The sequence below is a fragment of the Bos mutus genome, chromosome 16, assembly GCF_027580195.1.
Source record: "Bos mutus isolate GX-2022 chromosome 16, NWIPB_WYAK_1.1, whole genome shotgun sequence".
Classification (NCBI taxonomy): Eukaryota; Metazoa; Chordata; class Mammalia; order Artiodactyla; family Bovidae; genus Bos; species Bos mutus.
Genome location: NC_091632.1, coordinates 72744442 through 72757309, shown reverse-complemented (window position 1 = coordinate 72757309; position 12868 = coordinate 72744442).

The window sequence follows — 12868 nt, the reverse complement described above, 5'->3', positions numbered from 1 at the left end:
TTAATTTCTACTTAGTCGTATAGATATAAGTATAGTCAATCCTACCTTTTATTTACTATTTCATGAAATGTTTTTCTGTTCTCTTACTTTGAGACTATGTGTGTCCTTAAATCTAAAGGTTTTTCTAGATAGCATGTAGTTCAGTCTTTTTATTTTTTTTTTCTATCAATTCAGTTACACTGTCTTTTGAGGAGTTTAATCTATTTAAATTTTAGATAATTATTGGTAGGAAAGTATTTACTGATACCATTTGTTTCTTTTTCAGTTAGTATTATAATTCTTTTGTCTCTTTTCTCCTGCTGTCATTTATGTTTTGTTGATTTGTAAAAATTTATTGATATGCCTTGGTTGTTTTCTGTTTATATAACATCTTTAGATTTTTTTGGTGTGGTTACTTTGAGCTTACAATAATGTACAGTTATAACATGATTTAAGCTGGTAAAAAATACAAAGTTTAATAAATAATTGAACTTCTCCCTTTTCTGTTACTGTTATCACAATTTGGGTCTACTTATGTATGCTTTGGGAGAAGGCAATGGCACCCACTCCAGTACTGTTGCCCGGAAAATCCCACGGATGGAGGAGCCTGGTAGGCTGCAGTCCATGGGGTCGCTAAGAGTCAGACACGACTGAGCGATTTCACTTTCACTTTCCACTTTCATGCATTGGAGAAGGAAATGGCAACCCACTTCAGTGTTCTTGCCTGGAGAATCCCAGGGACGGAGAAGCCTGGTAGGCTGCAGTCCATGGGGTTGCACAGAGTTGGACATGACTGAAGCGACTTAGCAGCAGCATGTATGCTTTAATATATTTTTAAGTTATTTTAATACTTCTTTTTTAACTTTTATACTGGAATTAAAATGATTTACCAACTCCCATTATAGATTTGTCCATATGTGTTGCTGAGTTGGTGTTCGTGGAAAGAGAGAAGGTCCAGGTCTTCCTTTACTACCATCTTGTTGATATCACTCCTGAAAAGTTATTTATGTAACCACATATTGGGATAGTTACATTTTTAATGAGTTAATATTTTCAAATATAACAGTTTTAATTTATAATATGGTACATATTAGTAAATGTAATTCACATAAGCAAAAGTTCTTTGAGGCTGTCAATAAATTTAAGAGAGCAAAAACCCAGAAGCCAAAACGTTTGGCCTCTAGGAACATTTTTCATCACTTAATAATCATATCAGGTTTTTAAAAGCAAGTTTTGGGAAACCAAAGTTCCATGTCAACCAGTTGCTTGATTAGTGTAATGATCTCTTGTTAGCTTCTAGACTTTAGTTTTGTTTAATGTCTCACATAAGGAGGGCTGTTTCTGTTTATCGTAGCCAGTTAAAACAAGAGAAACTCAATGTGTTTGTGAAAGGTGCAAAGGCAACATGACCTAGTTACACATAATATCTGTGAAAATACCTGTACTAATTGTAAAATCAAGTAAAAGCTGTTTGACCACAAAATCTCTTCAGACACAGTTCCAATTTTTAATACCACCCCTTTTCCCCCTCTACCATAGAATCTCCGTATTTAAACAGATGCACCTTAGAGGATTTTCAAAATTCAATCTTTACCTCATTTTATAGAAATTACAATATACTGGGCTTCCAACTTAATAGTTTAAGACACAGATTAGTTTCTGCCTCCTGCTTGCTTTTTGGCTTCTCAAGACCGAGGTTAAGTTAAAGCTTACAAGATGTGTGACCACTCACATCATTAAACCTAGTATTTCTGTGTCAGTGATAGTACACTCAGTGTTTCTTGCTGGTGTTCATAAAGCTACATTAAAGTTACTTGTATTCTAATCACATACTCACTGAAGAATGGGTGAGGCAGGTGTAGGATAGAGTTCTTAAAATAGATTCTACAAACTTGACTTTTTTCACTATAGCAAATTCTCCAGGATTCTACCTGAAGCATCTGCTCACAGAAATTTGAAGCCATATGGAGTAGTTGCCAACACAAGTAGCCACTGCATTTTGTGGTATCTAAAACGCATGTCAATCCTCTGATCATTACATCTAAGAGTCTGTTTCAATTATGATTTACCAGTTGTCTACTGAAATTACTCTTAAACATGTCTAAATCCTTTCCTTTATGTAACTTTTGAGTATTTAGTAGTCACTTGATTTGGTTAGCAGCTATCTTTGTAGTCTTTTAGTAAGCAGTAGCCTTCATTATATTACTTTTATGAATGAATATAATACCTTTATAGATAGTATAGGTAGAATGACTTCAAATGACAGGATAACTTTGTTCAGTTTTTCTCATGCTTCCATGTTCTCCCTTTAAGGTCTCTTTGATCAATACCAGTAACAATAAACAGGGAAGGGAATTTTTCACTCCCTAAGTTGGATGATTTATTAATACAACTAGCCAGTCCTATCAGATCCTAAATCTCTTTCCTTCTTGTTGCATTTGTAAACTTTGCTGCCAAAATTAGCCTCAAAGTTTTGCCACTTCATATGAAGTATAAATAGGTAGGCATCCTGGTGTCAACTCCTCTATTTTTCCATCTCCTACTTTAACTTGCTAAAAAGTGTCTTAGTCTTACTCATTATTAATATTTGTGCACATGAAGGATAAGGCTGTATTAGAAAAGCTTACTAGAAAGAATAGCTGCTTCCTTACCTTCATCCTTGTTGCTATATTGACCTCTGTATCACTTGGCATGTTGTGTAGTTACTGATTTTTTTTTTTTTTTTTGATCTATTGCCTATTTTGCCTTACTGCAATACAAAATCCCTGAGGACAGAGGTTTAGTTTTACTTCTAATACTCTATTGCAAATACTAAGCACTAGGATAAATATTTACAGATCAAATATGTGTTGAATAAATGAATGACTGCTTGCTTGAATGCATGGATAAGTGAATGAATAAATAAATGATTTTTAGAAGTAGATTCAGCTAATAATATTCTCAAACATATTCCCATATAATTAGCTGAAAGACAAATAATAAAAGCCTGACTATCTTGCCTAAGTGTTTTCTCAAACACACTCAGAAAATGAATAATTTCAAACTTCTCTTTATATAGATAGCATTTAATGTTACACTAGTATTTATTTAGAGTTGGTTAAGGCTGTCAATCTGTATGAATGAATATACACACACAAACCTTCAGCGAGTTAACTTAGATTCTTCTGTTTTTCAAGATAGGCTTTTCTCAAAAAAAATCATTGTACTTTTTTTTTTCTGATGTACCTATAAAAATATCTCTAATGCATTAACTTTTATAAAAAGAATTTCTTAAAAACCCAATGGGACAGACCATTAAAAATGTATTGATAACTGTGCCAGAATTAAAGCTGAAACCTCCTGTATGTCAAACATCAATTAGTAAGAGGAAAACTGCAAACCACACTCTGGGAGAAGATTTTTTTAACTTTATATAATGCTGCAATTATATTTATAATAGAAAAGTCAAAGCAACATGTTTCTCAGTAGGGGAATGGATAAACTCGGGCTTATACAACACTACTGTTAAAAATAAAATTTAGCAAGATGTAAAAAAGTATATAAATTTATAAATAAAAGTTAAAAATAAGTTACAAAAGTACATGCATGTATGATACCACTTACATAGTTTAAAATACAGAACAACAGCAGGTATTATATAAGCTTGTGTGGGAAAGATGCATTACAGAGTAGATATCTCTAAAGAGAAAAAGGAACACAGAATGGAGATTTAAAAGTATCTGAATGTTTTTTTAAAGAACTAGGAGAAATTCAACAAATCTTACCTTTTTTATGAGTATGTGGCTGTCTCTCTCTATCTGACTCTCTCGCTGCCCCCAGCCAACTTTGAAACAGTCTCAAACTTAAGGGAAAAAAAACAGTTCAAGAAACTTCTTTCTTTCCTAAACCATTTGAAAATAATGCTGCATCTACCATAATACTTTAATATTGCATCCAAGCACATTGTTTACTATAATCGCCAGAATAAGAAAATTAACATCAGTGGGTTGATACTAATCCTCAGAACTCACTGAAGTTTTAACAGTTCCTCCTATTTGATTTGACTCAAAAGAATCCAGTCTAGACTCAAATTACACTTAATTGTTGTGTGTCTGTCTTCTTAAATCTAGATTGATTTCTTCAGCTTTCCTTTACTTTCATCATCTTGATACTTTTGATGATTACAGGCAAGTTATTTGCAGCATGTGTTGGGGAAGTACAACTAAAAAAAATCTCCTCCCAACCCACAAAAAACTGTCTGCAAGCCTAGAAGAGAAAGAAAAGTTTGGGTTTTATTACTGAATAAGCATCAAACAAGAATTTGATGGGTATCACAGGCAGTGCACTAAGAGATACCAAAGACAGAAATCGCACCCTTGGACATAGTCAAGCAGATATAATCCATCGAATACATATTTTCATGGTAAATAATAACTAGTTCTCAAGTATGAAGACTTGGCAACACCATTTGTCACAGATGTAATTGTACTTGTGTTAGTCACTCAGTCATGTCTGACTCCTTGTGACCCCATGGACTGTCGCCTGCCAGGCTCCTCTGTCCATGGAATTCTCCAGGCAAGAATACTTAGAGTGGGTTGCCATTCCCTTCTTCAGGGAAACATCCTGACCCAGGGATTGAGCCCAGGTCTCCCACATTGCAGGTGGATTCTTTACTATCTGAGCCCCCTGGGAAGTCTCATTATCACACACAGTTCATCCCAGATTCACTTGGTTATTGGGATGATCATCTGTATTTGCTTAAGTAGGATTTAGCCAAAGGAAAATGAATTTCTCACTTTTATACAGATGGTAGTTTTGCAGCTTGAGTCAAGGCTGGTGTAGAAGTCTGGTTGCCACCTTCCCATAGACACTGGGAGATAGCTGTCTTCTTTGATGGTTATATTTCAGGTCCTTGAGAAAGATATTCCTGGACTCCACTGGTGATCCAGTGGTTAAGACTCCGAGCTTCCTCTGCAATGGGCACCAACTGGATTCCACATGACACAGCACCAAAAAAAAAAAAAAAAAATTTTTGTGAGAAAGATATTCCTGGCTCTGGGAAGCTGGCAAGAGGCTTATTTAGCTTTTGTAGAGATTTACATTTCAAACAGACAGAGAAAGAACTAAGAATTATGTATTTCGGTCAAGTAAATCCTCTAAGAAAAGGGAGGTAGAAGAAATCTCACTTACTTTCAACAGGGACATTTTTTTTCTTTTAGATTTGTGTTTACACTTTCAATCCACTGTTGTTACTATAATAAAATAGTGATATCACCTATTTCCAATTAACTCCATTGCCATTTTCACCTTTCTCTGGGCAAGTTGCAGCCTTCTAAATATCCAGAAAGTTTATAGTAAAATACAAAGCAAAGCAATTGTTAGAATTATGACAAAAAACAAAATTACTAAGTTTTTAAAAAGACAGTATGTCATTTGCTTGGAGGAATGACCTTTGAATAAATCATGCCTGTGATGAATGGTTAAATCAAACTCATGATTGGCAGTGCACAAAAATTTTGCTTAGTGATCCATGAATTTTACAAATTGGTGTGATGTCTTTATTGTTCACATTTTCCAATGCTTTACTAAACATTATGATTAGTTCTTTATCAAGTTTTAGCCAATCCCAGCCCATAGGGCATCTTAACTATGGAGTCTGAGTACTCTAAGTTTTTAATTTAGAGCTTTCCTTGCAAGGTCTAATAAATTTCTCCTGATTTTCATTCAATGACATAAGTACCATCACATGACTGTGACAACTTAGGCTATTTAGGAATTGTTCTGTCTTCACAAATTTTTCCCAGATGTGAGATGCAAAGATACTCGTGGTTATCAACTAGTATCAGTCTTAAAATATGACATGCATTGGAGGTACAGACTGAAATTCTAATGTTTAATGTATATGGATCTAATATACATTAGATCCACCCAATGAACCTTGTATTTTTTTTTTGTCTCAGGTCTAAATCAGTAACTATATTATTATAACAGCCAACTAAATCTCCATGGGTTTATCTGTCTTTATTGGGATTGGCCAAAGACTCATATCCCAAAACTAATTTAATGCCATTAGACCTGTTAACTGCTGTCTCTCTCTGTAAATGCCAGATTTCTGTGCATCTGTTATTTAAATGTTGTTTTTATTTATACTATTCTCCTAATCAAACTACTTAACAGAACTTTTAAAAATTAAATCTAGAGCCTAAGTACCTCAATGCTTATTATTTGTACTTTGTTCTTACCAAAAATTACTAATGATGATGGTCCAAATTTTACTTTGTCAATAATCAGATGTCTGTTTTTTAAGTTCAGAATCTGTTCATACTTGGAGTAGAATTTAGAGGTGATCAAAAACAGAATTATGGGGACCATTAATTGGAGTACAGAAAGAAAGAGTCATGTAACAAGTTGCTTGTTTGTTTCCTAGTAAAAGGTCTTCCCCAGTGGCTAAGCTGGTAAAAACTGCCTGCTAACACAAATGTGATTCTTAAAGTAGTTGAAATGACCCTGCTGTGAATAGAACAACAAGACAGTCTATGAGAATGGTAATAAGCTTGCTAGAATATCACATTCCAGTTCAGCTGAGCCCCAATATCAATTACTAAGAAACCTGAAATTTGAAGTTATACAGAACTGTAGTCCAGTCCACCTTAGGAAAGATGGGTCCAGCTGTTGGTTTAGCAGTGACTTTGACAGACATGTGGGTGAGCAGCAGCATGTAAAAGGATCTCTCCCAGCATAATGACAGCCATTTTTCCTGCAGAATATCTTTGTAAAGATGAAACCTCCCGTTCATAGAGGTGGAGGATTTCTTCCAGAGAGTTTTTCCAGGTCATTATGACTCTGAGTTTCCAAGGAGGAGAGAATTCAAGTATTGAACATGATTATGAGGGCATTCAGCTAAATTAATCACAGGATGTTTTTAAAGACCATAATTCATAGACCTGCAAAACAGTTCAAAATTCAAGAGAGGTGCTTCCCATTTATTTTTAAAACAAAACCAGTGATAAAGCTCTTAAGCCATTTCAGTGTTGGTGGGTTGCTAAATCAGTCAATGTGGTATTTTGTTTTTAGTGGTTGTTTAAATTGTTCTACTTGTCCAGAGGACTGAAGGTGATAATGCCTATGACAACTTATATGCTCAGTTGCGTCCAACTCATTGCGACCCATGGGCTGTAGCTCACCTGGCTCCTCTGTCCTTGGGATTCTCCAGGCAAGACTACTGGAGTGGGTTGCCATGCCCTCCTCCAGGGGATCTTCCCAACCCAGGGTTCAAACCTGCATCTCCTGAGTCTCCTGCATTGCAGGTGGATTCTTCACCCACTGAGCCACCTGGGAAGACCAATGACAGCTTACAGGTCTTTGAAAATATCTGCATATTCCCTGAACAACAATAGAAATAAAAGGTCTTCCTCTGTTTGAGTCATTGTGCTTTGGTATCCCCAAAGTAAGCATTAGGTTTATTAAGAGTCTTTACTGCTATCTAAACAGATTTCTTTTGTTGAAGACAGACTTCCAGTCATCCAGGCATTATACACACCATGACTACACAAAATCGCCTACCTTTTACGGTCGTTAGTTTTATGACAGCCAACCACCATCAGATTCCTGGTAAAGTTGGCCAAGGAGGCTTTTCTGTGCTTATCATAGGAGTAGCCTTTATCTACTTCTAATAAACAGCAGGTCTCCTTGCTACATTTAGAACAATCCTATCTTTTTGGTAGGTGTAGTAAGAGTGTGGAGTCTTTAAACTCATTCTTTTACTAAATGATTTTGTTGATGGCTCAAAAATGCTAACCAAGCAGATAGGGACTGCTGTATAGGAGCTACTTTGTTAGGCAATTCCACATTCTCACCAGATTTCTTTTAACTGTTAGGTAATTAGAATAGGAAAAAGGAGTCCAGAATGGTGGTGGCTAAAAGACAAAGAAGGGAAAATAGAACAAAGAAATGTCCAAGGACTGGAGTGAGAACCTCAGGTGAAACAATCAGCCCTCCTGGCTAGCCAGATTTACATAGGACAGGCTCTATGTAAGAGGGAGGGGAAATAGCATATAAAAAGAGAAGCCAACATTAAGCCGCTGGCCTCTCTCCTCTTTTGGGTCTTTTGGGTCGGCCTGCCCTCACACCTCAAGGATGTATTTTCCTTTGCTTGCCAAATAAAACTGAGCTGTAACACCGATCCGTCTGCCACTTCAATTTTTTGCTGCAGAGAGACAGAACCAAGGAAATTACATCCTCCCCCTGACAAACTTTTTCATAATCTGCTTGTTTATTTTTTGGTTATGAAGTATATTTTTGAAATTGGACACTTACTGTATTGCAGTGGGAGCTTCTAAATTTGGAGTCTGTCAGGTTTTAATAAAGAATTTTTCAGCTCTTCATTTTGAAAAGTTGCTGCTGTGAGCTGTGTGCTATGCTGGGATGCGTGACCTCTGGAGGAGAGGATTTCGATCTGGAGCCAGAGATCAGGCTTGACCACTGGAGCTTTTTGTGTAGCAAAGTTTTATTAAAGTATAATAGAGACAGGGAAAGCTTCTGACATAGACATCAGAAGGGGACAGAAAGAGTGTCCCCTTGCTAGTTTCTAGCAAGGTGCTTTATGTCTGTTAGTGAGCTTCTAATCAGGTAAAAGAAACACCTGAAGGCTGAGGGAGTTTCACCAGGCCCCTCTCTCACAATATGCATTTTGAGATAGAATGGCACAAGGTAGGTCATCCCCAAACATAAAACAATTGACATGAATACTGGTTTGTTGAACCATTATCAGCCCAAGGTTTGAGAAAAGAAAAATAGTTAGTATTAGGGGGAACCATTTTGAAGAGAGGCAGATTCCAAAGCAAATACAGTTTCATTAATATAGCTTAAGAAAAATATTTCCATAAGAAAAATGCATTGGTTAGCTTAAGGCTGAACCAGGTGTCAACACAGAATTAAAGAAGCCTCTTAAAGAGTCAGACACAATGGAAGCGACTTTCACTTTCACTTAATTTTGTGTAGAGAAGGAAAAAAATGTCTGCCACTGGCAGTTTATTTCTTGCTGCCACTCGGGGACCTCTGGCCTTCCTACCTGTTACCCTCTCAATTTCAGCAAATGAATCGCTCATGTCTAACTAGGCACTTGTGAAGCCTCTGTTCAATCAGCTCTGATTTTTCCATGAGGTTTTGAAAACTATCAAAATGAAAAGTCCCCTAGTAAATTGTTGTATGGATGATATGGCAGAAACCAACACAACATTTTAAAGCAATTATCCTCCAATTAAAAATAAAAGAAATACCATATAAAAATTGCATTTTAAGATCATAACCAATAGTTGATGCTCTGGTAACTTCTATTAATTTGTCACCAGCTTTATAAGTTAGGGCAGCTTAGGAAGCCTTAAGATGACTACTTTTATACCAAGAATCTGACCCACTAAAAAAAGTTATTAAATATGCAGTATGAATAGGAATGTTAGATAAATCAGGTAGAGTGTCTCAAAAATTGGAATCCCAAAGCTAGTGATGAGATTATAGCTCGTCTAAAAACCTCTTCACATTCTAACAAACCAAATGGAGAAGTGGGAGGGAGGCAGGGGGGGAGAACAGGAAGAAGGCAAAAGATTGGTCAGTTACAGAAGAAGAAAAAACAAAAACTTTGCAGACAAATGTACTAAAGTCAAAGTGGAAGAGTTAGGAACTATAAGAGTAATGGAACAACAAACATTGGTTTCTCACTTTTCCTGGCTATTCAGTAAGCACCTAGGAAAGAATGTGTGTGTGTGTGTGTGTGTGTGTGTAGAGCTGCATTTATTTCTGTAGCTATGTATCTATATTGAAGATAACAATTTCACACTATCATCTCCCAATTCCAATCCAATAACACAGGATGCATTTAGGTTCTTGCCATTTCTGTATTTTTAACTTGTATTTTTATTCTTTGCAAGTTTAAAAAAATTGAGATAATATTTACATACAACATTATTCATTTTAGGTATACAACATAATGATTTGATATATGTATATATTGTAACAATTACTATAATAAACTAACATCTATCAACAATGCATAGCTACAGATTTTTTGTGTGCGGTAACTTTTAAGATCTACATTCTCTCAGCTGCTGCTAAGTCACTTCAGTCATGTCCAACTCTGTGCAGCCCCATGGACGGCAGCCCACCAGGCTCCCCCGTCCCTGGGATTCTCCAGGCAAGAACACTGGAGTGGGTTGCCATTTCCTTCTCCAATGCATGAAAGTGAAAGGTGAAAGGGAAGTCGCTCAGTCATGTCCAACTCTTAGCGACCCCATGGACTGCAGCACACCAGGCTCCTCTGTCCATGGGATTTTCCAGGCAAGAGTACTGGAGTGGGGTGCCATTGCCTTCTCCGATTCTCTCAGCAACTGTAACTTATTTTTTGATAGTGAGAAATCTATACCCCTTTATCCTTTATGTACCTTGTTACATGATGAGGCCTTTGTATTGAACAAATCTTAACCCTGTAATGGGGACGCCAACCCCTGTTCCCAACTCCTGCATGTGTAGAATCCCTTCTCAAATAGGGAGTGCACTGTCAAGCCCCCATCTGGACATCCTCATACCTTTCAAGTTCAAAACCATTTGCTGAGCTTTGCGTGGGTCCTCCTCACCCAACTTGGGCTGCCAAATCCCCTCCAGGGATGACCTTCATGTGGGGCATCCTCTCACCCAGTGCAGCTTCTCACTTCCCAAGGGAAGGGAAATTCGAACAGGAAGAGAAAGAGAAATATAAAGTCCAACTACATTAAGGAAAAAAACAAAACAAAAAACCTTGTTTCTTTTCATTCCTATTCCAGGAGTTTCCAACCATTCTCGGAGTCAATAATTCACTAGAAGGACTCACAAGACTCACCATAGTTATATTTATGACTATGATTTATTACAGGGAAATACTGTCTGCCAGGAAAGCTCAGTACACACTCGGCACCCAGGGTGTTTATTGGGGGCTGGCCATGTAGGCAGCCTCTGTGTGGCTTGTACACAAATCTTAGTCTCTGAGAAGGAAAGCAGGTGTTCGGCATAAACTGTACTGCTTGTAAAAAGAGTTTAACACAGTGAGCCATTCAACATTTCTGGGAATGATGAGAATACTTCCAAAACGCAAGTTGTAAGATGCCAGCTGAGGGCCAGTCTTGCGCATATGCCTTTGACAGATAGCAGTTAGACCTGCATGCTGCATGAACGCTTCCCTGCACAGTCACTGGCCTTTATTTTCATTAGGGTAACTGACAGCTAAGTGCATAAATCTTAATTATAAATTTTATATTGGTCTACTCATGTCACCACCACTAGATAAAAATATGGAATGTTCCTAGAACTCCAAATTTAGCCACTCTTCAGACTTCCATCATTATATAAGTTACAGCTGACTTTTGTCTCCAAGCAGACAGCATTTTACAATATGTACTCCTTTGTGTCTTAGTTTTTTCTTCAATATTATGCCTGTGGAAGTCATCCATGTTGTTCAATGTATCGATAGTCTATTGTTATTGACTGTAGTATTCCCTTAGGTAAATGCTACTACAATTTAAGTACCCATCCTACTTTATTTAAGTTTTATTTTTAAGTGAAAACCTTAAGAAAGCTGATGAGCATATTTGTAAAAGTCTTTGGACAAAAGAGTTCTTTTGTTATTCTTGTTATATACCCAGCAGTGGAATTGGAGGGTTAATAGAGTGCATGTCCAAATAGCGTATATTGTTTTTTTAATATTCTGACAAGGTCTGTCATCTAGTGAAGCGTTTAATTGATACTTAATGTAATTACTGAAAGAGTTGGGCTACCATCATGCTACTTGTTTTCTCTTGGTCCCTTTTGCTGATTGTTTCTTCATTGCTCCTTTTCAGTTTTCTTTTGAATTAACCACTTATTTTGAGTACTGTGGGGGTTTTTGCTCCTATTTTAATTTCTTAGTTGTACTGTCTCTTAGTGTTCTCTGAGAGGGTTAAGTTCTGTCCTGGTAGGTGGTTCAGTTACCATGGATTACTTTGTTCCTGTCAATATTAGTTACCTAATACCTAATATTGCTTCCCTGGTGGCTCAGAGGTTAAAGCGTCTGCCTGAAATGCGGGAGACCTTGGTTCGATCCCTGAGTCGGGAAGATCCCCTGGAGAAGGAAATGGCAACCCACTCCAGTGTTCTTGCCTGGAGAATCCCATGGACACAGGAGCCTGGTGGGCTACAGTCCATGGAGTCACAAAGAGTTGGACACGACTGAGCAACTTCACTTCACTTAATATCTAATATTATGCTTTGTCAAGGCTGGTCTGTTTTGGTTTCCTTTTGCTCTTAGAGCATGACGATCACTCCAATGACATGATCCCTACCCCGAGAACCTGGCCTTTCTGTGGTCTCCTATGAATTGTGTAGGCTATGGTGTATCTTCACTCTGGCTGGACTTCAACTTGAACTTCTGTCACACTGGGTGGCCTCTCTAGTCTCTGCCCAGGTATTTGGGTTACTTTTCTGTGATTCCCTCCTCTTGTAACTCACCATCAAATCCAGTCTTGTGTGTGTGTTCCTGTGTCTTCAACCATGAGAGGTTAAAGCTCTGTGTTATGAATTCCTGGAAAGTGTATTGAAAAGGGCCTTCGGGGATAAATTCTGGGTGACATGGGGCTCATTTCTCACACTCTCCTAGTCTCAGGATCATAGACCTGTCTTGATTTTGTTTCCAGTGCTGTGGACAGTTTTTCCAAATGTTTTCTCCTCCTTGTAGAGTAGTTACTGGTAGAGAAACAAATCCTGTACTAACTTTGTATCATAGCTAAAACTGAAAAAACAAAAGTAATTTATGTTTGTGTAATAGACTTTTATAGTTTATTAGTTATAATCAAGACTTGGATACATCAAATTTTTGGTGGTGTTCAGATAGGAAATTAAAACAATAGTT